This window comes from Oncorhynchus gorbuscha, unplaced genomic scaffold (genome assembly GCF_021184085.1).
Source record: "Oncorhynchus gorbuscha isolate QuinsamMale2020 ecotype Even-year unplaced genomic scaffold, OgorEven_v1.0 Un_scaffold_1683, whole genome shotgun sequence".
Taxonomy (NCBI): domain Eukaryota; kingdom Metazoa; phylum Chordata; class Actinopteri; order Salmoniformes; family Salmonidae; genus Oncorhynchus; species Oncorhynchus gorbuscha.
In genome coordinates, this window is record NW_025746390.1 from 73,450 (window position 1) to 99,352 (window position 25,903).

Sequence of the window (25,903 nt, forward strand, 5' to 3'; positions counted from 1 at the left end):
CCAGAATCCCATGCAACCCAAAAGGTCATTATTAGACTAGGTCATGATAGTCTACAGTAACTACCACTTTACCAGTGTTCACTAATCAAACTCCATTTTAACACAGAAAGTCACCTTGGCCTCTGCTTGAATATTGGTAGCCTATATGGCACAGATTCATCTTTTAAATCAGGAAACTTAGACTGTTTTGCAGCAGGAAGCCCAATTCTGATATCTTTTCCCACAAATTGCCCTTTTGACCAATCACATCAGAGCATTTCATGAGTTTAGACATCAGAGACATTGAGACTGAGAGGATACTTTATAATGCGTATGACTTTCAGGCAGTAAACCAGGGTTGTTTTTGCATTGAACACAGCTATGGTGTAGCCTGCTTTTACAGCACAGAACTACTGTGCATTGTGGGTGTGGTTATACCATTAACATACTGTAACAATGTGAATATGAGATTTACATCAGATATACAGTGGATCAGTGACAGATAAGGTTGAAGGTATATTTCAGTAACTAAGACAATACAGACAGTTTCATTGGGCGTATTCGTCGTACAGTCATTCTACATGTGATTGGATTTCCGTAGGGATCCTGAGCCGTTGCTGGGTTCTGATGGTGGAAACAAGAGGAGATGGTCATAAGCACAGTTGGTCAGGACTGAAAGACAACATATTAGGGGCATCACAATATGCTTTGGGCCTTACTTGTGGGGAAGTCTTGGTTAAACCTTTTCCTGTTCTGTGAACCTGATATCTGTCAGATAGAATAGTTGTTTTAGACAACAGCATGCGACAACAATAAGCATCAAAGCAAGCCAAGAGGGTCTGAAGAGAATTATTGAACTGCACAACATACTCACCTTTTTCTTCCCTGAGGCCCTTAGAGCAGCAAGTTTGTTCTCCAAATCAGACACCTAAGAGAGAAGGAAAAGACAGAAAGTACAAATTACACCCCTTCTGAAGGAAAACAAGTTATCTGAAAATAATAGATCAACTAAACGAGCTCTTGTGTTTTATTGTTATTTCTTCATGCGTCTCTGTAGGCCACAATGGTTCTTGGAAATCTACAGTTCACAGTGTGCTTTTCAGTCCATACAGCACATCCCTGTTGAGTAGAAAGCCTGCTCAGTAGAATCCGCAGTAGAGCCTCGTCACCTACCTCACTCTCAGTGCTCTGGACCCGATGTGCAGTCAGAGCCACCACGTCCTCCAGGTCAGACAGCTCCGAGTCTGTGGCCCCTCCGAAGCGGTTCTTGGCACTCTGCTCCAGATGCCTCAGCTTCTTCTCCAGATCAAAGGACTTGCCTGAGGTCATGTACACCTGGAACAGGGCACAGGACAACCACCACAAATGTACCCTTACAGACGAGCTGCTAACCAAACACCATTAGCAAGCTAACAGTTTCCAGACTGCTTGGAATACAAAGCGAATCTCTGCTTTAAGACAACACAAGACGTCTCTTCGCATGCTTTAAACAAAAGGCTCCAGACCTACACTTGACACACAGCTATTTTGATTGGATTATGATTGCTTAGGAGGAAAAGAGTGTGATTTTTAAGCTTACATTTTCCTCAAGTTCTCTGTAAGACTCAGCTGCTTTCCTTACGTCAGCCACGTCAGTTATCATAGGGCTGTCATTAGACGTTATTGAGGGGAAGTACTCGTTCATGGCGCTTTCAGCGGCATTAATGGTTCTTAGAAACTCTTTGGTGATGTCACAGAGGGCCGCCGCGGTGGATCTCTGAAAGCCATGTAAGGGAACAGAAATTAGCCGGTGGGAAAGTACCTACGTCTCCTATATGTAGCGGAGGTGATTTGGAATCACACTTTCGTGATCAGGTAGCCCTGCCTGAGACTTGCTAGCCCACATGTCACCCTGAGACCACAAGAATTTTGTCTTGGTCTAATGGTGAAGACATTTACATTGACATTGCGGTCATTTAGCAAGAGACTCTTATCCAGAGGGACTGACGGTTGGTGCAACCACATATCACAGTCATAGTAAGTCCAACTTTTCCTCAGTAAAGCAGCTATCAGCAAAGTGCTGAAGTGCGAGTGAGAAAAGACAAGTGTGAGTATTAGTGCTAGAAAGAGTGATAGGGATTGTTTTAAGATGTTAGCTCTGCGTACGAGAGGTCCCTGGTTGGAGCCAATGATGTAAACCCTAGATGACTGACAGGGGTGTTGTTTTGATGCCACCATACGGCCATTTTGGTACTCCCCCTGCATTTATTAATGTCTACATTGGTTTTTGACAAGTATATTCTATTACAGACACTTTAATGCATACGTTTAAATGACATTATGTGGGGCCTCCCAAGTGTCGCAGCTGTCTAAGGAACTGCATCACAATGCTGGAGGCGTCACTACAGACCCGGGATCAATCCCAGGCTGTGTTGCAGCCGGCCGTGACTGGGAGACCCATAAGGCGGCGCACAATTGGCTCAGCGTCGTCCGGGTTCAGGGAGGGTTTGGCAGGCCGGGATGTCATTGTTCCATTGCGCTCTCGTGACTCATTGTGGCGGGTTAAGCAAGCAGTATGTCAAGAAGCAGTGCAGCTTGGCATGGTCGAGTTTCGGAGGACGCATGGCTCTCGACCTTCACCTCTCTCAAGTCCGTAGGGGAGTTGCAACGATGGGACAAGACTTACCAACAATTGGGGAGAAAAAGGGGTAAAAAAATACAAAAAAACAAAAACACATTTATTTCATGTGAACTGAACATAAAAATACAAAATGTATTCCTTAAAATGTTTATTGTTTATTGTTGATATGTTGTACCTAAATGATATTTTGTCCCCACATTTTATTGAAAAAGAAATACCTAAATACATGTTATTTTGTTCTTGATACATTTTATTGAAATACTGTAGAATTCCATTCTCCTAATTCCCATGGGTTCTCCTAAGTAGTTCTCCTATGGAGTTCTCCTATGTAGTTCTCCTATGTAGTTTTCCTATGGAGTTCTCCTAAGTAGTTCTCCTATGGAGTTCTCCTATGTAGTTCTCCTAAGTAGTTCTCCTATGTAGTTTTCCTATGGAGTTCTCCTAAGTAGTTCTCCTATGTAGTTCTCCTATGTAGTTTTCCTATGGAGTTCTCCTATGTAGTTCTCCTATGTAGTTCTCCTATGGAGTTCTCCTATGTAGTTTTCCCATGTAGTTTTCCTATGGAGTTCTCCTATGTAGTTCTCCTATGTAGTTCTCCTATGGTTCTCCCAGTTCTCCTAAGTAGTTCTCCTATGTAGTTCTCCTATGGAGTTCTCCTATGTAGTTCTCCTATGTAGTTCTCCTTAGTTTTCCTATGGAGTTCTCTAAGTAGTTCTCCTATGTAGTTCTCCTATGTAGTTCTCCTATGTAGTTCTCCTATGGAGTTCTCCTATGTAGTTCTCCTATGTAGTTCTCCTATGTAGTTCTCCTATGTAGTTCTCCTAGTTTCTCCTATGTAGTTCTCTCCTCCTATGTAGTTTTCCTATGGAGTTCTCCCATGGTAGTTCTCCTCTCCTATGTCCTAGTTTCCTATGGAGTTCTCCTAAGTAGTTCTCCTATGTAGTTCTCCTATGTAGTTCTCCTAAGTAGTTCTCCTATGTAGTTCTCCTATGGAGTTCTCCTAGTAGTTCTCCTATGTAGTTCTCCTATGTAGTTCTCCTATGTAGTTCTCCTCCTAAGTAGTTCTCCTATGTAGTTCTCCTATGTAGTTCTCCTATGTAGTTCTCCTATGTAGTTCTCCTATGTAGTTCTCCTATGTAGTTCTCCTATGTAGTTCTCCTATGTTTCTCCTATGTAGTTCTCCTAAGTAGTTCTCCTATGTAGTTCTCCTATGTAGTTCTCCTAGTTTCTCTATGTAGTTCTCCTATGGAGTTCTCCTAGTTCTCCTATGTAGTTCTCCTATGGAAGAGTCCCAATATGGAGGCAGGGGGCTTGAAAACATCTCATTGGCCATTACATAGCATCAGCAATCCAGGGTTTATACACATCAGTGGTTGGATCCTATCACCTCCGCTACAGCTTTTTGGTGTGTGTCTGAGATGTAACAGGGTAACAGGACCCCCAAAATTCACCTGCTGAGCCTCGGTGGGCCCCTCATCGCTGGAGGAACTGAGGGGCTCTAGGGGGAGGACTGGGAGGTTACTCTTCACAGCGGCCCTCTTTAATAAAGGGGTCTTCTTCCCCCCTCCTGCTTCCTCGTCGGAGGACGGAACACTGATGTTCCCTGCCAGCTCGCTCAGCTTCCTCCTCAGCTTCTCCTCCTCTATCTGTGCAGCGGTCGGGGGCGTCTCCTGTGGATACAAACAGGATTGACTTACTAGACTATTTTCCATTTTGCTGCTATTGGAACCTCGAGCCTCAACAGTGCATCTCCAGTGAACTCTGTTCTGGGCAGTTTTCTTGACTTTATTCCAGGTGGACAGAAACAGGGTTGGGGTCAGTTCCATCTAGGTTCTCGTCAGTTTAAGACTTGAATGTTTAGGAGTTGAATTGCTTATGTCCCAACTCTAGTTGGGCAACAACAGGTTAAGGCCAGAGTTAGCTAACAAGTTACCCTTTGATGAACAGCTGTGATTCTCTCTAATATGATTATTCCAAGAAAGGGTTAGGCAATAAGCAATAAGAAGCTCTGTTAGGAGAGCAGTAGTAAGGTTTTTAACCCTTTCTTACCTCATCGTCGGGGGTAGAGTCATCTTGGACTCCAGCCGGTTCAGGAGACTCTCTATGGCTGACATTCGCTTGTTTATCACAATTGACAGGAGAGGAGTGAGGTGAGACCAAGTGAGGTGAGACCAATACAAAATGACAGGAGAGGAGTGAGGTAGGTGAGACCACAAAATGACAGGAGAGGAGTGAGGTGAGACCAAGTGAGGTGAGACCAATACAAAATGACAGGAGAGGAGTGAGGTGAGACCAAGTGAGGTGAGACCAATACAAAATGACAGGAGAGGAGTGAGACCAAGTGAGGTGAGAATGACAGGACAGGAGGGAGTGAGGTGAGACCAAGTGAGGTGAGACCAATACAAAATGACAGGAGAGACACCCTATTCTACATCCTACAGTCTAAGCTTGTTGCCATCAATCTCACACAAATTATCAATGAACCTACCAGGTACAACCCCAAAACCATAAACACGGGCACCCTCATAGATATCAACCTAACCAACTTGCCCTACAAAGACACCGTAATAGGTCAGTGGTCAAACGACCTCCACTCATCACTGTCAAACGCTCCCTGAAACACTTCAGCAAGCATGCCTTTCTAATCGACCTGGCCGGGGTATCCTGGAAGGATATTGACCTCATCCCTTCAGTTAGAGGATGCCTGGTTATTCTTTCAAAATGCCTTTCTACCATCTCAAATAAGCATGCCCCATTCAAAAAATGTAGAACCAGGAACAGATATAGCCCTTGGTTCTCTGCAGACCTGACTGCCCTTAACCAGCACAAAAACATCCTGTGGCGTTCTGCATTAGCATCGAACAGCCCCCGTGATATGCAACTTTTCGGTGAAGTAAGAAACCAATATACACAGGCATAGAAAAGCCAAGGCTAGCTTTTTCAAGCAGAAATTTGCTTCCTGCAACACAAACTCAAAAAGGTTCTGGGACACTGTAAATTCCATGGAGAATAAGAGCACCTCCTCCCAGCTGCCCATTGCACTGAGGATAGAAAACTCTGTCACCGCCGATAAATCCACCATAATTGAGAATTTCAATAAGCATTTTTCTATGTCTGGCCATGCTGTCCACCTGGCTACCGCTACCCCGGTTAACAGCACTGCACCCAGCACAGCAACTCGCCCAAGCCTTCCCCATTTCTCCTTCTCCCAAATCCAGTCAGCTGATGTTCTGAAAGAGCTGCAAAATCTGGACCCCTACAAATCAGCCGGGCTAGACAATATGGACCCTTTCTTTCTAAAATGATCTGCCAAAATTATTGCCACCCCTATTACTAGCCTGTTTAACTTCTCTTTCGTGTCGTCTGAGATTCCCAAAGATTGGAAAACAGCTGCGGTCATCCCCCTATTCAAAGGGGGGGACACTTTTGACCCAAACTGCTACAGACCTATATCTATCCTACCCTGCCTTTCTAAGGTCTTCGAAAGCCAAGTTAACAGATTACCGACCATTTTGAATCCCACCGTACCTTCTCTGCTATGCAATCTGGTTTCAGAGCTGGTGCACCTCAGTCACGCTCAAGGTCCTAAACGACATCATAACCGCCATCGATAAGAAACAATACTGTGCAGCCGTATTCATTGACCTGGCCAAGGCTTTCGACTCTGTCAATCACCACATCCTCATCAGCAGACTCAACAGCCTCAGTTTCTCAAATGATTGCCTCGCCTGGTTCACCAACTACTTTTCCTATAGAGTTCAGTGTGCCCTTCTTTGGACACTGTGTTAACTACCCTCCAGGTGAGCTTCAATGCCATACAACTCTCCTTCCGTAGCCTCTAACTGCTCTTAAATATAAGTAAAAAATAAATGCATGCTCTTCAACCGATGGCTGCCTACACCTGCCCGCCCATACAGCATCACTACTCTGGACGGTTCTGACTTAGAATATGTGGACAACTACAAATACCTAGGTGTCTGGTTAGACTGTAAACTCTCCTTTCAGACTCACATCAAACATCTCCAATCCAAAGTTAAATCTAGAATTAGCTTCCTATTTTGCAACAAAGCATCCTTCACTCATGCTGCCAAACATACCCTTGTAAAACTGACCATCCTACCGATCCTCGACTTTGGCGATGTCATTTACAAAATAACCTCCAACACCCTACTCAACAAATTGGATGCAGTCTATCACAGTGCCATCCGTTTTGTCACCAAAGCCCCATACACTACCCACCACTGCGACCTGTTCGCTCTCGTTGGCTGGCCCTCGCATCATACCTGTCGCCAAACGCTCTGGTTCCAGGTCATCTACAAGACACTGCTAGGTAAAGTCCCGCCTTATTTCAGCTCGCTGGTCACCATAGCAGCACCCACCCGTAGCATGTGCTCCAGCAGGTGTATTTCACTGGTCACCCCCAGGGCCAATTCCCCCTTTGGCCGCCTCTCCTTCCAGTTCTCTGCTGCCAATGACTGGAATGAACTACACAAATCTCTGAAACTGGAAACACTTATCTCCCTCACTAGCTTTAAGCACCAGCTGTCAGAGCAGCTCACAGATCACTGCACCTGTACATAGCCCATCTATAAATAGCCCAAACAATTACCTCACCCCCTACTGTATTTATTTATTTATTTTGCTCCCTTGCACCCCAGTATTTCTACTTTGCACATTCACCTACTGCAAATCCAGTGTTTTTAATTGCTATATTGTATTTACTTCGCCACCGTGGCCTTTTTATTTTTACCTCCCTTATCTCACCTCATTTGCTCGTATATAGACTTGTTTCTACTGTATTATTGACTGTATGTTTGTTTTACTCCACGTGTAACTCTGTGTTGTTGTATGTGTCGAACTGCTTTGCTTTATCTTGGCCTGGTCGCAATTGTAAATGAGAACTTGATCTCAACTTGCCTTCCTGGTTAATTAAATAAAGGTAAAATAAAATAAAATACAAATTTAAAAAAATCTTTAATTATCCAAATCAAGAAACAAAGTTGTCTTTGTTCTGCTCTCTGAAGTTCAATCCACTAAAAACCCCAGCATGCATCACTTGAGACACAAAACTTCCAATAAATACATGTACAATGTAAATCAGCCCAACAGTGTTTGAAATCCATCTTCCCAGGCTTGAGTGGAAGGACAAGCCCACCCTTGTTTCTCAGTTAATGTGGCTCATTTTCTATGGTCAGGGTAGTTTAATAGTGGAGAGAGATGTCATCTGTCTCATGTCAGGGTAGTTTAATAGTGGAGAGATGTCAGGGTAGTTTAATAGTGAAGAGAGAGATGTCATCTGTCTCATGTCAGGGTAATTGGAGAGAGACGTATCTGTCTCATGTCAGGGTAGTGAAGTGGAGAGAGACGTCATCTGTCTCATGTCAGGGTAGTTTAATAGTGGAGAGAGACGTCATCTGTCTCATGTCAGGGTAGTTTAATAGTGGAGAGAGATGTCATCTGTCTCATGTCAGGGTAGTTTAATAGTGGAGAGAGACATCTGTCTCATCTGTCTCATCATCTGTCTCATGTCAGGGTAGTTTAATAGTGGAGAGAGATCTGTCTCATCTGTCTCATCTGTCAGGGTAGTTTAATAGTGAAGAGATCTGTCTCATGTCAGGGTAGTTTAATAGTGAAGAGAGACGTCATCTCATGTCAGGGTAGTTTAATAGTGGAGAGAGATGTCATCTGTCTCAAGTCAGGGTAGTTTAATAGTGGAGAGACGTCATCTGTCTCATGTCAGGGTAGTTTAATAGTGGAGAGAGACGTCATCTGTCTCATGTCAGGGTAGTTTAATAGTGGAGAGATACGTCATCTGTCTCATGTCAGGGTAGTTTAATAGTGGAGAGAGACGTCATCTGTCTCATGTCAGGGTCATTTAATAGTGGAGAGAGACGTCATCTGTCTCATGTCAGGGTAGTTTAATAGTGGAGAGTGACGTCATCTGTCTCATGTCAGGGTAGTTTAATAGTGGAGAGAGATGTCATCTGTCTCATGTCAGGGTAGTTTAATAGTGGAGAGAGACGTCATCTGTCTCATCTCTGTTTCAGCTCTATTTCATTCTCTCCTTCTCACACACACACACACACACCAACACACATCCTACCGGTTGTTGTGTTGGGGCCTGCAGGTTCTCGTGAGAGCCAACTCGGCTGTAGGAAGGGCGTCGGCGATAGGGGGTCTGGTACATGGTGTTGCGCCCTCCCTCCTCCTCTTCTGACGTGTCCACATAGTGTTGGCGGTTCATAGAGGAGCTGATCTTGGATAGGGAGCGGGCACGCACCATCCCATACTGCCCATCGTCTGAGGACCATCGCTTTAGCTCAGGTTATATTACAAAATGTCGGTTTGGCGTGAGATTACTGTTGTTTTAGTATTGTAATGCCATTACATCGCAAACTAACCAGCTCTGATTTAATGTCTGTGTTTGTGTGGGAGTGTGTGTGTGCTTGTTGCTTACCAGGGCGCATGTTGTACCTATCCAGGCTCTTCCTACGGTTCATGCGGTGTTGTTGTTGCTGCATGGAATCCATGAACTCCATGTCACCCCGGTGACCACCACCTCGCTCCTCCTGGATCTGCTGTAGGTGACATAACCATCACAACCTTAAATAACCCCCTATTCCCACAATACACTACTTTTGGCTAGTAGAAACCAGGACTGTTTTGTCCGTCTACCTGGTAGGATTGTCGACGAGAGTGAGTGCGAGAGTGGGGTGGAAAATACTCTTCTATATCCACATCCAAGTCCATGGGATGAACAGAGAGCAGGCGCTTGTTCTTTCGCATCTGACAGAACAACAGGATGGAGACATAAAGAGAAGTGGTGAGTCTGGGATATGATATCCAGTTTCTCCAGAACGATATTGAGAGGAGAAACTGTTTACCATTTTGTATCGCTGAGCTTCTGCTTCTGCATAGTCCTCATCATGACCATTGTACCTGTCATCTACAGGGGAGAGAGGGAGAAGAAGGGGTGACTTCTTTTCTTCTCAAATTGTGTAACCCTTGTTACGTTTGCATATCATAGTGCTTATGCTGGTGTTGTCAACTCCACTATGATATGCAAAAGTACCACAGGGTTAAGCAGTTTTCAGGTATGTTGAAATATTGATATATTTTTCCCATTGCCTTCGTCTATTCTACTTACTGCGGAAATCAGGCATGCTTTGTGTGTCACTGTCACGACGGGCGCCTGTGCAGACAGAGAGAAGTGATATTCTGTTATTAATAGTTATATAGACAGTACCAGTCACCTGCTCATTCCAAGATCTTTATTTTTACTATTTTATACATATTACAATAATAGTGAAGACATCAAAACTATAAAATAACACATATGGAATCAAAATATATTTTATATTTGAGATTCTTCAGTTGCCACCCTTTGCCTTGATGACAGCTTTGCACACTCTTGGCATTCTCTCAACCAGCTTCATGAGGTAGTAACCTGGAATACATTTCAATGAACAGGGTTCCTTGTTAAAAGTTCATTTGTGGAATTACTTTCCTTCTTAATGCATTTGAGCCAATCAGTTGTGTTCTGACAAGGTAGAGGTGGTATACAGAAGCCCTATTTGGTAAAAGACCAAGTCCATATTATGGAAAGAACAGCTTAAATAAGCAACGAGAAACGAGAGGACATCATTACTTTAGGACATGAAGGTCAGTCAACCCGGAACATTTCAAGAACTTTGAAAGTTTCTTCAAGTGCAGTCACAGAAACCATTAAGCGCTATGATGAAACTGGCTCTCATGACGACCGCCACAGGAAAGGAAGATCCAGAGTTACCTCTGCTGCAGAGGATATGTTCATTAGAGTTAACAGCCTCAGAAATTGCAGCCCAAATAAATGCTTCACAGACTTCAAGTAACAGACACATCTCAACATCAACTGTTCAGAGGAGACTGCGTGAATCAGGCCTTCATGGTCGAATTGCTGCAAAGAAACCCCTACTAAAAGATATCAATAATAAGAAGAGACTTGCTTGGGCCAAGAAACATGAGCACTGAACATTAGACCGTTGGAAATCTGTCCTTTGGTCTGTTGAATCCAAATGTGAGATTTTTGGTTCCAATCGCCACGTCTTTATGAGACGCAGAGTAGGTGAATGGATGATCTGGATGATCTGGATGAATGGATGATCAAGGCACACTTAACCAGCATGGCTACCACAGCAGTCTGCAGCAATACGCCATCCCATTTGGTTTGCCCTTTGTGGCACCATCATTTGCTTTTCAACAGGACAATGACCCAAAACACACCTCCATTTGACCAAGAAGGAGAGTGATGGAGTGCTGCATCAGATGACCTGGCCTCCACAATCACCTGACCTCAACCGAATTGAAATGGTTTGGGATGAGTTGGACCGCAGAGTGAAGGAAAAGCAGCCAACAAGTGCTCAGCATATGTGGGAACTCCTTCAAGACTGTTGGAAAAGCATTCCAGGTGAAGCTGGTTGAGAGTGTGCAAAGCTGCCAAGAGTGTGCAAAGCTGTCTTCAAGGCAAGAATCGAAAATGTATTTTGATTTGTTTAACACTTTTTTGGTTACTACATGATTCTAGATTATTTCATAGTTTTGATGTCTTCACTATTCTACAATGTAGAAAATAGTCAAAATAAAGAAAAACCCTTGAATGAGTTGGTGTGTCCAAACTTTTGACTGGTACTGTACTTCAAATCATCTCTTCGTCCTATGTGAGGTCTGGGTCAAGAGGACTGTTAGAATACAGAACAGACAACAGTCACTCAGTTCTAGAACACTGTTCCCAGTTCTAGAACGCTACATGTAACCATTAGTGGAGGCTGGTGGGAGGAGCTATAGGAGGACAGGCTCATTGTAATGGCTGGAATGGAATCAATGGAACGGAGTCAAACATGTGGTTTCCATATGTTTAATGTGTTTGATACCATTCTGTTTACAATGAGCCCGTCCTCTTATAGCTCCTCCCACCAGCTGCCAGTGGTGACCATATGTCATCATAGCATGGCTGTGTCACCCCGGTGTCAATTACAGGCCCTACCATGTGACTCTTCATTACAGCCAGCCATGTGTCACACTCCTGATCATTTGGTGACCAAAATGTGACACTTGGACACTCTCAACAACAACCACAACTGTAACATGTGATTACATTTAGAAGTATGCACAATGAATCAATAATCAAACAAAAAGAACCCACCCTCTCCATTGAGTCGCTTGTAAAGAGACTTCATCACCTTGGCACTGCCGAAGCGCTTGAAACGGGTGCGCACGTTGTCATGGTACCATCCCACTGTTCCAATTTTCAGGACCCTGCAAGGTAAACACAAGAGTCACTTCAGTCTCAATATGAACCCCATAGAGCTAGGAGAGTCACTTCAGTCTCAATATGAACCCCATAGAGCTAGGAGAGTCACTCCAGTCTCAATATGAACCCGATAGAGCTAGGAGAGTCACTTCAGTCTCAATATGAACCCCATAGAGCTAGGAGAGTCACTTCAGTCTCAATATGAACCCCATAGAGCTTGGAGAGTCACTCCAGTCTCAATATGAACCCCATAGAGCTAGTCTCAATATGAACCCCATAGAGCTAGGAGAGTCACTCCAGTCTCAATATGAACCCCATAGAGCTAGGAGAGTCACTCCAGTCTCAATATGAGAGTCACTCCAGTCTCAATAGAACCCCATAGAGCTAGGAGAGTCACTCCAGTCTCAATATGAACCCCATAGAGCTAGGAGAGTCACTTCAGTCTCAATATGAACCCCATAGAGCTAGGAGAGTCACTCAGTCTCAATATGAACCCCATAGAGCTAGGAGAGTCACTCCAGTCTCAATATGAACCCCATAGAGCTAGGAGAGTCACTCCAGTCTCAATATGAACCCCAGAGCTAGGAGAGTCACTCCAGTCTCAATATGAACCCCATAGAGCTAGGAGAGTCACTTCAGTCTCAATATGAACCCCATAGAGCTAGGAGAGTCACTTCAGTCTCAATATGAACCCCATAGAGCTAGGAGAGTCACTTCAGTCTCAATATGAACCCCATAGAGCTAGAGAGAGTCTCAATATGAACCCCATAGAGCTAGTCACTCCAGTCTCAATATGAACCCCATAGAGCTAGGAGAGTCACTCCAGTCTCAATATGAACCCCATAGAGCTAATATGAACCCCATAGAGCTAGGAGAGTCACTCCAGTCTCAATATGAACCCCATAGAGCTAGGAGAGTCAATTCAGTCTCAATATGAACCCCATAGAGCTAGGAGAGTCACTTCAGTCTCAATATGAACCCCATAGAGCTAGGAGAGTCACTTCAGTCTCAATATGAACCCCCATAGAGCTAGGAGAGTCACTCCAGTCTCAATATGAACCCCATAGAGCTAGGAGAGTCAGTCTCCCCCATAGTCACTCCAGTCTCATATGAACCCCATAGAGCTAGAGAGAGAGTCACTCCTCAGTCTCAATATGAACCCCAGGAGAGTCACTCCAGTCTCAATATGAAACCCATAGAGCTAGGAGAGTCACTCCAGTCTCAATATGAACCCCATAGAGCTAGGAGAGTCACTCCAGTCTCAACCCCATATGAACCCCCATAGAACCCATAGAGCTAGGAGAGTCACTCCAGTCTCAATATGAACCCCATAGAGCTAGGAGAGTCACTCCAGTCTCAATATGAACCCCATAGAGCTAGGAGAGTCACTCCAGTCTCAATATGAACCCCATAGAGCTAGGAGAGTCACTCCAGTCTCAATATGAACCCCATAGAGCTAGGAGAGTCACTCCAGTCTCAATATGAACCCCATAGAGCTAGGAGAGTCACTCAATATGAACCCATCTCAATAGCCCCATAGAGAGAGTCACTCCAGTCTCAATATGAACCCCATAGAGCTAGGAGAGTCACTCCAGTCTCAATATGAACCCCATAGAGCTAGGAGAGTCACTTCAGTCTCAATATGAACCCCATAGAGCTAGGAGAGTCACTCCAGTCTCAATATGAACCCCATAGAGCTAGGAGAGTCACTCCAGTCTCAATATGAACCCCATAGAGCTAGGAGAGTCACTCCAGTCTCAATATGAACCCCATAGAGCTAGGAGAGTCACTCCAGTCTCAATATGAACCCCATAGAGCTAGGAGAGTCACTCCAGTCTCAATATGAACCCCATAGAGCTAGGAGAGTCACTCCAGTCTCAATATGAACCCCATAGAGCTAGGAGAGTCACTTCAGTCTCAATATGAACCCCATAGAGCTAGGAGAGTCACTCCAGTCTCAATATGAACCCCATCATCAATGGAATGTATATGAACCCCATAGAGCTAGAATAGTTTCCTGACCATGTCACCTGAACAGGACTCTTGGCTCTATTCTCTATAACTATATATTATCACTATCCTTCTAAGAGTTGGCCCTCTTCTCTAACTATATATTATCACTAGCCTTTTTAAGAGTTGGCCCTCTTCTCTAACTATATATTATCCTTCTAAGAGTATCCTAGCCTTCTAAGAGTTGGCCCTTCTTCACTATCCTAACTATATATTATCACTAGCCTTCTAAGAGTTGGCCCTCTTCTCTAACTAACTATATTATCACTATCCTTCTAAGAAGTTGGCCCTCTTCTCTAACTATATATTATCACTATCCTTCTAAGAGTTGGCCCTCTTCTCTAACTATATATTATCACTAGCCTTTTAAGAGTTGGCCCTCTTCTCTAACTATATATTATCACTATCCTTCTAAGAGTTGGCCCTCTTCTCTAACTATATATTATCACTAGCCTTTTAAGAGTTGGCCCTCTTCTCTAACTATATATTATCACTATCCTTCTAAGAGTTGGCCCTCTTCTCTAACTATATATTATCACTATCCTTCTAAGAGTTGGCCCTCTTCTCTAACTATATATTATCACTATCCTTCTAAGAGTTGGCCCTCTTCTCTAACTATATATTATCACTATCCTTCTAAGAGTTGGCCCTCTTCTCTAACTATATATTATCACTATCCTAAGAGTTGGCCCTCTTCTCTGACTATATATTATCACTATCCTTCTAAGAGTTGGCCCTCTTCTCTAACTATATATTATCACTATCCTTCTAAGAGTTGGCCCTCTCTCTTCTCTAAGTTGGCTATCATTATCACTATCCTTCTAAGAGTTGGCCCTCTTCTCTAACTATATATTATCACTATCCTTCTAAGAGTTGGCCCTCTTATATTATCTCTAACTAACTATATTATCACTATCCTTCTAAGAGTTGGCCCTCTTCTCTAACTATATATTATCACTATCCTTCTAAGAGTTGGCCCTCTTCTCTAACTAACTATATTATCACTATCCTTCTAAGAGTTGGCCCTCTTCTCTGACTATATATTATCACTAGCCTTCTAAGAGTTGGCCCTCTTCTCTAACTATATATTATCACTATCCTTCTAAGAGTTGGCCCTCTTCTCTAACTATATATTATCACTATCCTTTTAAGAAGTTGGCCCTCTTCTAACTATATATTATCACTAGCCTTCTAAGAGTTGGCCCTCTTCTCTAACTATATATTATCACTATCCTTCTAAGAGTTGGCCCTCTTCTCTAACTATATATTATCACTATCCTTCTAAGAGTTGGCCCTCTTCTCTAACTATATATTATCACTAGCCTTTTAAGAGTTGGCCCTCTTCTCTAACTATATATTATCACTATCCTTCTAAGAGTTGGCCCTCTTCTCTAACTATATATTATCACTATCCTTCTAAGAGTTGGCCCTCTTCTCTAACTATATATTATCACTATCCTTCTAAGAGTTGGCCCTCTTCTCTAACTATATATTATCACTATCCTTCTAAGAGTTGGCCCTCTTCTCTAACTATATATTATCACTATCCTTCTAAGAGTTGGCCCTCTTCTCTAACTATATATTATCACTATCCTTCTAAGAGTTGGCCCTCTTCTCTAACTATATATTATCACTATCCTTCTAAGAGTTGGCCCTCTTCTCTAACTATATATTATCACTAAAGAGTTGGCCCTCTTCTCTAACTATATATTATCACTAGCCTTCTAAGAGTTGGCCCTCTTCTCTAACTATATATTATCACTAGCCTTTTAAGAGTTGGCCCTTCTTCTCTAACTATTATAATCACTATCCTTCTAAGAGTTGGCCCTCTTCTCTAACTATATATTATCACTAGCCTTTTAAGAGTTGGCCCTCTTCTCTAACTATATATTATCACTAGCCTTTAAGAGTTGGCCCTCTTCTAACTATATATTATCTATAAGAGTTGGCCCTTAACTCACTAGCCTTTTAAGAGTTGGCCCTCATCTCTAACTATATATTATCACTATCCTTCTAAGAGTTGGCCCTCTTCTCTAAATATATATTATCACTAGCCTTTTAAGAGTTGGCCCTCTTCTCTAACTATATATTATCACTAGCCTTTTAAGAGTTGGCCCTCTTCTCTAACTATATATTATCACTAGTCTTTTAAGAGTTGGCCCTCTTCTCTAACTATATATTATCACTATCCTTCTAAGAGTTGGCCCTCTTCTCTAACTATATATTATCACTAGCCTTTTAAGAGTTGGCCCTCTTCTCTAACTATATATTATCACTAGCCTTTTAAGAGTTGGCCCTCTTCTCTAAGAGTTGGCCCTCTTCTCTAACTAACTATATATTATCACTAGCCTTTTAAGAGTTGGCCCTCTTCTCTAACTATATATTATCACTAGCCTTTTAAGAGTTGGCCCTCTTCTCTAACTATATATTATCACTAGCCTTTTAAGAGTTGGCCCTCTTCTAACTATATATTATCACTATCCTTCTAAGAGTTGGCCCTCTTCTCTAACTATATATTATCACTATCCTTCTAAGAGTTGGCCCTCTTCTCTAACTATATATTATCACTAGCCTTTTAAGAGTTGGCCCTCTTCTCTGACTGCCTGAAGCTTCATAATGATACAGACGATCTGGGTTCAAGACCTGGTCAGTCAAACACGATTGCAAATGTTTCCAAACTCATCTGTTATTACTATGTGTTCAGGAGAATCTCTTAATGCTGTGTGTTCAGGATGCCCTGACACCCACGGCCCCCACCTTGTCATACGACAGGGGTCGCACACCCAGCCGTGATCCTTCTTGTTGTAGCGGCTGCATGCCTTGCAGGTGTACATCTTACAGTCTATGCACTGTCGCTTACTGTTGACCAGGAACTTAAAGGGCTGCAGACAGCGGATACAGTGAGAGTCTACCAGGGTGGTCTGAGTACCCAGCAGCTCAATCTTAGTGTCCTCCTTCTCTATCTTAGTCTTTAGGTCCCTAGAGGAGAGGGGGAGGGGAGGGAGGGGAGGAGGAGAAGAGCGGAGAAGAGGGGAGAGGAGGGGGAGAGGAGGGGAAGAAGAGGAGAGGAGAAGGAGGAGGGGAGGGGAGGAGGAGAAGAGCGGAGAAGAGGGAGAGGAGGGGAAGAAGAGGAGAGGAGAAGGAGGAGGGGAGGGGATAGAGAAGTGATGAAATCATTATACAGTATATTAGTATATATCAAGTAAAATCTAATTCTATTAGTCACTTGCGCCGAATACAACAGGTGTACTTGAGCTTACAGTGAAATGCTTACTTACGAGCCCCCTAACCAACAATGCAGTTTAAACAAAATACAGATAAAAATAAGAGTTAAAGTAACACGTCATTAAAGAGTAAGTAAAATAACAAAAGCAGCAGTAAAATAACAATAGCCAGATTATATACAAGGAGGTACCGATACAGAGTCAATGTGCGGGGGCACTGGTTAGTTGAGGAAGTATGTACATGTAGGTAGAGATATTAAAGGGACTGTGCATAGATGACAACAGAGAGTAGCCGTGGTGTAAGGGGGGGGGGCAATGCAAATAGCCATTTGACTAGATGTTCAGGAGTCTCCAGGATCCAGTTGCAGAGGTGGTGTTTAGGTGTTTAGTCCCAGGGTCCTTAGCTTATTGATGAGCTTTGAGGTCACGATGGTGTTGAGTGCTGAGCTGTAGTCAATGAATAACATTCTCACATTTTTATTTGATTTGATTTATTTCATCTGTATTTAACCAGGTAGGCTAGTTGAGAACAATTTCTCATTTACAACTGCGACCTGGCCAAGATAAAGCAAAATAGTTTGACACATACAACAACACAGAGTTACAAGTGGAATAAAAAAACATTCAGTCAATAATACAGTAGAAAAAGTCTATATACAGTGTGTGCAAATGAGGCAAGTTAAGACAATAAATAGGCCATAGTGGCGAAGTAATTAAAATATACCAATAAAACTCTGGAGTGACAGATGTGCAGAAGATGAATGTGCAAGAGGAGATACTGGGGTGCAAGGAGCAAGATAAATAAATACAGTAAGGGGATGAGGTAGTTGGATGGGTTATTTACAGATAAAATCAAATCAAATCAAATGTATTTATATAGCCCTTCGTACATCAGCTGATATCTCAATGTGCTGTACAGAAATCCAGCCTAAAACCCCAAACAGCAAGCAATGCAGATGTAGAAGCACGGTGGCTAGGAAAAACTCCCTAGAAGTGAGGCAAGCAATACAGGTGCAGGGATCTGTGAGCTGCTCTGACAACTGGTGCTTAAAACTAGTGACGGAGATATGAGTCTTCACCTTCAATGATTTTTGCAGTTTGTTCCAGTCATTGGCAGCAGAGAACTGGAAGGAAAGGCGGCCAAAGGGGAATTGGCTTTGGGGCAGCATGAGTGAAGAATGCTTTGTTGCAAAATAGGAAGCCTATTCTAGATTTAATTTCGGATTGGAGATGCTTAATGTGAGTCAGGAAGGAGAGTTTACAGTCTAGCCAGACACCTAGGTATTTGTACTTGTCGACATAGTCTAAGTCAGAACCATCCAGAGTAGTGATGCTGGACGGGCGGGCAGGTGCGGGCAGCGATCGGTTGAAGAGCATGCATTTAGTTTTACTTGCAATTAAAAGCAGTTGGAGGCCACGGAAGGAGAGTTGTATGGCATTGAAGCTCATCTGGAGGTTAGTTAACACAGTGTCCAAAGAAGAGCCAGAAGTATACAGAATGGTGTAGTCTGCGTAGAGGTGGATCAGAGACTCACCAGCAGCAAGAGCGACATCATTTATGTATACAGAGAAGAGAGTCGGCCCGAGAATTGAACCCTGTGGCACCCCATAGAGACTGCCAGAGGTCCGGACAACAGGCCCTCTGATTTGACACACTGACACAATGAAAGTAGTTGGTGAACCAGGCGAGGCAGTCATTTGAGAAACCAAGGCTGTTGAGTCTGCCGATAAGAATGTGGTGATTGACAGAGTCGAAAGCCTTGGCCAGGTCGATGAATACGGCTGCATAGTAATGTCATTTATGGATGGCGGTTATGATATAATTTAATGACCTTGAGCGTGGCTGAGGTGCAACCATGACCAGCTCTGAAACCAGATTGCATAGCGGAGAAGGTATGGTGGGACTCAAAATGATCGGTAATCTGTTTGTTAACTTGGCTTTCGAAGACCTTAGAAAGGCAGAGTAGGATAGATATATGTCTGCAGCAGTTTGGGTCTAGAGTGTCTCCCCTTTTGAAGAGGGGGAAGATCGCGGCAACTTTCCAATCTTTGGGAATCTCAGACGATACGAAAGAGAGGTTGAACAGCCTAGTAATAGGGGTTGCAATAATTTTGGCAGATAATTGTACAAAGAGAGGATCCAGATTGTCTAGCCCGGCTGATTTGTAGGGGTCCATATTTTGCAGCTCTTTCAGAACATCACCTATCTGGATTTGGGTGAAGGAGAAATGGGGAGGCTTGGGAGTGTTGCTGTGGGGGGTGCAGGGCAGTTGACAGGGGTAGGGGTAGCCAGGTGGAAAGCATGGCCAGCCGTAGAAAAATGCTTATTGAAATTCTCAATTATAGTGGATTTATCGGTGGTGACAGAGTTTCCTAGCCTCAGTGCAGTGGGCAGCTGGGAGGAGGTGCTCTTATTCTCCATGGACTTTACAGTGTCCCAGAACGTTTTTTTGAGTTTGTGCTACAGGATGCAAATTTCTGTTTGAAAAGCTAGCCTTAGCTTTCCTAACTGCCTGGGTATATTGGTTCCTAACTTCCCTGAAAAGTTGCATATCACGGGGGCTGTTCGATGCTAATGCAGTACACCACAGGATGTTTTTTGTGCTGGTCGAGGGCAGTCACGCCTGAAGTGAACCAAGGGCTATATCTGTTCCTGGTTCTACATTTTTTTGAATGGAGCATGTGTATTTAAGATGGTGAGGAAGGCACTTTTATCGAATAACTAGGCATCCTCTACTGGCGGGATGAGATCAATATCCTTCCAGGATACCCGGGCCAGTTCGATTGGAAAGGCCTGCTTGCAGAAGTGTTTTAGGGAGCGTTTGACAGTGATGAGGGGTGGTCATTTGACCTCTGACCAATTACGGATGCAGGCAATGAGGCAGTAATCGCTGGGATCTTAGTTAAAAACAGCAGAGGTGTATTTGGAGGGCAAGTTGGTTAGGATGATATCTATGAGGGTGCCCGTGTTTACGGATTTGGGGTTGTACCTGGTAGGTTCACTGATAATTTGTGTGAGATTGAGGGCATCAAGCTTAGATTGTAGGATGGTCGGTGTGTTAAGCATGTCCCAGTTTAGGTCACCTAGCAGCACAAACTCTGAAGATGGATGGGGGGCAAACAGTTCACATATGGTGTCCAGGGCACAGCTGGGGCAGAGGGTGGTCTATAGCAAGTGGCAATGGTGAGATACTTGTTTCTAGAAAGGTGGATTTTTAAAAGTAGAAGCTCGAATTGTTTGGGTACAGACCTGGATAGTAAGACAGAACTCTGCAGGCTATCTCTGCAGTCGATTGCAACTCTGCCCCCTTTGGCAGGTCTATCTTGTCTGAAAATGTTATAGTTAGGGATGGAAATGTCAGTGTTTTTGGTGGTCTTCCTAAGCCACGATTCAGACACGGCTGGGACATCCAGGTTGGCAGAGTGTGCTAAAGCAGTGAATAAAACAAACTCAGGGAGGAGGCTTCTAATGTTAACATGCATGAAACCAAGGCTTTTGTGGTTACAGAAGTCAACAAATGAGAGCACCTGGGGAATAGGAGTGGAGCTAGGCACTGCAGGGCCTGGATTAACCTCTACATCAGCAGAGGAACAGAGGCTAAAGGCTATAAGAACTGGTCGTCTAGTATGTTCGGAACAGAGAGTAAAAGGAGCAGGTTTCTGGGCGCGATAGAATAGATTCAAGGCATAATGTACCGTCAATGGTATGGTAGGATGTGAATACGTTGGAGGTAAACCTAGGCATTGAGTGATGATGAGAGAGATATTGTCTCTAGAAACATTTAAACCAGCTGACGTCACCGCATGTGTGGGAGGTGGAACTAAAGGGTTGGCTAAGGCATGTTGAGCAGGGCTAGAGGCTCTACAGTGAAATAAGACAATAATCAGTAACCAGAACATCAATGGACAAGGCATATTGACATTAGGGAGAGGCATGCATAGCCGAGTGATCATAGGAGTCCAGTGAGTAGATAGGCTGGCTGGAGAGACGGCGATTCAGACAGATAGCAGGCCGGGGCTAGCAAGCTAGCAGAAGGCCTTAGAGGGACGTCATGACGGAGGAAGTCTGTTATAGCCTCCTCGTGCGGTTACGTCGATAGACCAGTCGTGATGGATTAGTAGGGTTCCATTCAGAGCTTGAATCCGGGGATATGGAGAGAAAATAGGTCCGTTATGCTCTGGTTTGAATCGAGTTGTGCAAACTGCCGAGAGTTTTCCGAGCTATAGGTTAGCTGATGACCACTAGCAGTGGTTAGCTGACTACTAGCTAGTAGTTAGTTAGCTGGCTGCTTCTGTTGGGGGATTCCGGTTCAGAAGTAAAGAAAAATACTTTAGAAACAAAGCAGATCCACACCAAATTGGGTGAGGCGTGTTGCAGGAGAGTATTTTGAAGTTGAGGTTTAGAAAAAAAGAAAATATATGCAAAGAAAAAAATATAAATATATATACACGGGACATGACAAGACGAGGACAAAGACATCTGATTGCTACGCCATCTTGGAAACACATAGGTGTTCCTTTTGTCCAGGTGGGAAAGGGCATTGTGGAGTGCAATAGAGATTGCATCATCTGTGGATCTGTTGGGGCGGTATGCAAATTGGAGTGGGTCTAGTGTTTCTGGGATGATGGTATTGATGTGAGCCATGACCAGCCTTTCAAAGCACTTCATGGCTTCAGAAGTGAGTGCTACGGGTTGGTAGTCATTTAGGCAGGTTACCTTAGTGTTCTTGGGCACAGGCACTATGGTGGTCTGCTTAAAAAATGTTGGTATTACAGACTCAGACAGGGAGAGGTTGAAAATGTCAGTGAAGACACTTGCCAGTGGGTCAGCGCATGCTTGCAGTACACGTCCTTGTGAATATTGATCTGTTTAAAGGTCTTACTCACGTCGGCTGCGGAGTGCGTGATCACACAGTCTTCCGGAACAGCTGGTGCTCTCATGCATGTTTCAGTGTTATTTGCCTAAATCGAGCATAGAAGTAGTTTAGCTCGTCTGGTAGGCTTGTGTCATTGGGCAGCTCTCGGCTGTGCTTCCCTTTGTAGTCTGTAATGGTTTGCAAGCCCTGCCACATCCGACGAGCGACGATCCGGTGTAGTACGATTTGATCTCAGTCCTGTATTGACGCTTTTCCTGTTTGATGGTTCGTCAGAGGCCATAGCAGGATTTCTTATACGCTTCAGGGTTAGAGTCCCGCTCCTTGAAAGCGGCAGCTCTAGCCTTTAGCTTAGTGCGGATGCTGCCTGAAATACATGGCTTCTGGTTGGCGTATTTACGTACGGTCACTGTGGGGATGAAGTCATCGATGCACTTATTGATGAAGCCAGTGACTGATGTGGTGTACTCCTCAATGCCATCGGAGGAATCCCGGAACACATTCCAGTCTGTGCTAGCAAAACAGTGCTGTAGCTTAGCATCTGCTTCATCTGACCACTTTATTGTTATTTTTCCTCTGTTTGCACATTTAACATGCTGATACAAATTTGGTAAAACGGATTTAAGTTTCCCTGCATTAAAGTCCCCGGCTGCTAGGAGCGCCGCCTCTGGGTGAGTGTTTTCTTGTTTGCTTATGGCGGAATACAGCTCATTCAATGCTGTCTTAGTGCCAGCCTCTGACTGTGGTGGTATGTAAACAACTACGACGAATACAGATGAAATCTCTCTTGGTAGGTAGTGTGGTCTACAGCGTATCATGAGAAACTCTACCTCAGGAAAGCAATAGCTCAAGACTTCCTTAGATATCGTGCACCAGCTGTTATTTACAAAAATACATAGTCCGCCGCCCCTTGTCTTACCAGACACCACTGTTCTATCCTGCCGGTACATCGTATAACCAGGCGTCGTGAAAGGGAAAAAAGGATTCTGCCAGTCCGTGGTGAGTAATCGCAGTCCTGTTGTCTAGAAGTTATTTTCAGTCATAAGACATTGTAGCAGCAACATTATGTATAAAATAAGTCAAGAAATAAGTTACAAACAACGCAAATAGACTAACAAAAAAAGCATGAAATCATTATAAAGTAGATTAATATATAGCATTAAATCATTATACAGTAGATTAGTATATAGCATTAAATCATTATACAGTATATTAGTATATAGCATGAAATCATTATAAAGTAGATTAATATATAGCATTAAATCATTATACAGTAGATTAATATATAGCATTAAATCATTATACAGTAGATTAGTATATAGCATTAAATCAGTATACAGTAGATGAATATATAGCATTAAATCATTATACAGTAGATTAATATATAGCATTAAATCATTATACAGTAGATTAATATATAGCATTAAATCATTATACAGTAGATTAGTATATAGCATTAAATCATTATACAGTAGATTAGTATATAGCATTAAATCATTATACAGTAGATTAGTATATAGCATTAAATCATTATACAGTAGATTAGTATATAGCATTAAATCATTATACAGTAGATTAGTATATAGCATTAAATCAGTATACAGTAGATTAATATATAGCATTAAATCATTATACAGTAGATGAATATATAGTTATATATACAGTAGATTAGTATATAGCATTAAATCAGTATACAGTAGATTAGTATATAGCATTAAGAATATAACATTAAGTCCCTGTTAACTCCATGGATTATAATAAATCAGTTTAAAATTGGCTCTGTGGAATCATGCATGCAGAATCACACTTATAATGTACCATTCTGTTCTGGTCAGTTTCAGCAGGGACTACATTACATAACTTATCGAGAACATTTAACACAATGTCCTTCTGACAGTTTGTGAATAAAATAAAGTGATGTCTGGCAGGAAGTCTGTTTTCCTTTAAAAGTATGACAAGATGAGGAAGACAGACAGAGGAGTCTTTGTGTCCCAGAGAGAATAGGCCTCTTGGCAACTTGTTTTCCCTGGGACACAGTACAGGCAGAACGGGCCTTGTGACTAAGCCATGATCACTGTGATGAGCTGACTCACAACAGCAGGCCTGTTTCACACTTACATTCCAGAAGCCTGAACACACTTACACTTACACTTACACACACACACACACACACACACACACACACACACACACACACACACACACACACACACACACACACACACACACACACACACACACACACACACACACACACACACACACACACACACACACACACACACACACACACACACACACACACACACACACACACACACACACACACACACAGTGGAAAACATATGGCTAATATATAGTTCGCTGAGGACCTCAGTGTGATCGACTCGTATGGAATCTATAGTGTTGGCATTCAGATAAAAGACAGACAATAAGTATCCAATGTTGTAGAGTCCTAAATGCTGTCAGCGTAAGACTTCATGATTTTATATGTCACATACAGACAAGGGGTTTGTTATGTCAGATATGCTATTGAAAAACACATCCAAGCCTTCCACCCTTCAACATTGATTCAATTTAATATTTTCTCACTAAACCTCTGAAATATGATATTGAACCTTTTTGAAAAGTGACCTACCCCAGTCTCTCTTCTTCTATCTTCCTGAGGGTGAAGTCTCTCTGTATGACCTCCCAGACGTGCTTGGCCTCGTCGTCTGAAAGCGCGGTCAGGTCCATGGTTATGGAGAATATGAACCAGTACTCTACAGCAACACAGAGATGGTCCCTGTAAAGTAACCAAAACTAGTGAGAATATGGCCCCTGTAAAGTAACCAAAACTAGTGAGAATATGGTCCCTGTAAAGTAACCAAAACTAGTGAGAATATGGCCCCTGTAAAGTAACCAAAACTAGTGAGAATATGGTCCCTGTAAAGTAACCAAAACTAGTGAGAATATGGTCCCTGTAAAGTAACCAAAACTAGTGAGAATATGGGTTTATCACCCATGTACCCAAGCTAACACAACATAAGGATACATTGACACCCCTGATAAATGTCCACTTACTCCACAGGGTGGACCAGATTAGCCCGGTTGACTAGACTGACCCCTCATCTTAACATCGTTTTACTGTGAGTGCAGCCAGCGGTCAGTCTAGTCAACCAGAATATATCACCAGATTGATTTAAAAAGCAACTTCTGAATAGATTTTCTAATTCATGTTTATACATTTTCTTGTACTTACTTTTCTAGAGAAAATACGCTGCATGGAAATGAAATCACGTATGCTACAAAAACCATAATCTTTGATTTAGCATATTAATATCATGAATTACCTTTACGCCCGGCGCAGAGCAGACAGCTGTGAGGTCAGCTGTTAATTCCCTGGAGTTGAGGCAACACATCTGCGAATGGCCTGAAGAAGTCGGTTGTTCATCACATGCTCTGAGTCTCACAGAAGAGAGAGGATGAGCGAGCTTCTCACCCCTCCTCCAACCCCAAGTAGTTTTAACAACTAAATAACAGGTCAAAATGGCCTGTATTTTTGCCAAATTTGAATTCAGTCATAATATACTGATGTAAGGGCCTCGGATGGCAGTAACCCCAAAAGATACCAAAATAACATCATATCAGTAAGTATGTTTTCCCCAACAGAGTAAATATGAGTACAGCTATTAGAAAACAAAATATTTTCCTGATAAATGAATAAGGACACTGAAGAGTTGTGTAATATTTTAAATAGCATGTGTTATTATGTGAATATGAATAAATACATCAGAATATTTTTTTAATGAAAATATGTCAATCATTATTTGAATATGTTCTTTAACCCGTTGTATATTTAAATAAGCAATAATGCCCTCGAAGCCGGTGTTTGGAGGATATATTAGCACGGTTTGCCAACTTTGCC

The 25,903-nt window shown here is 42.9% G+C and overlaps 1 long non-coding RNA gene and 1 pseudogene across 1 annotated transcript; one reads left to right on the forward strand and one right to left on the reverse strand.

The window, feature by feature from the left end:
- Positions 1-225: 225 nt before the first annotated feature.
- Positions 226-25,556, reverse strand: LOC124023818 (annotated as a pseudogene).
- LOC124023819 lies at positions 8,849-9,604 on the forward strand. Its single transcript, XR_006836801.1, has 3 exons — positions 8,849-9,179; positions 9,282-9,422; positions 9,552-9,604. It is a non-coding gene; the product is annotated as an uncharacterized LOC124023819 (long non-coding RNA).
- Positions 25,557-25,903: the final 347 nt, after the last annotated feature.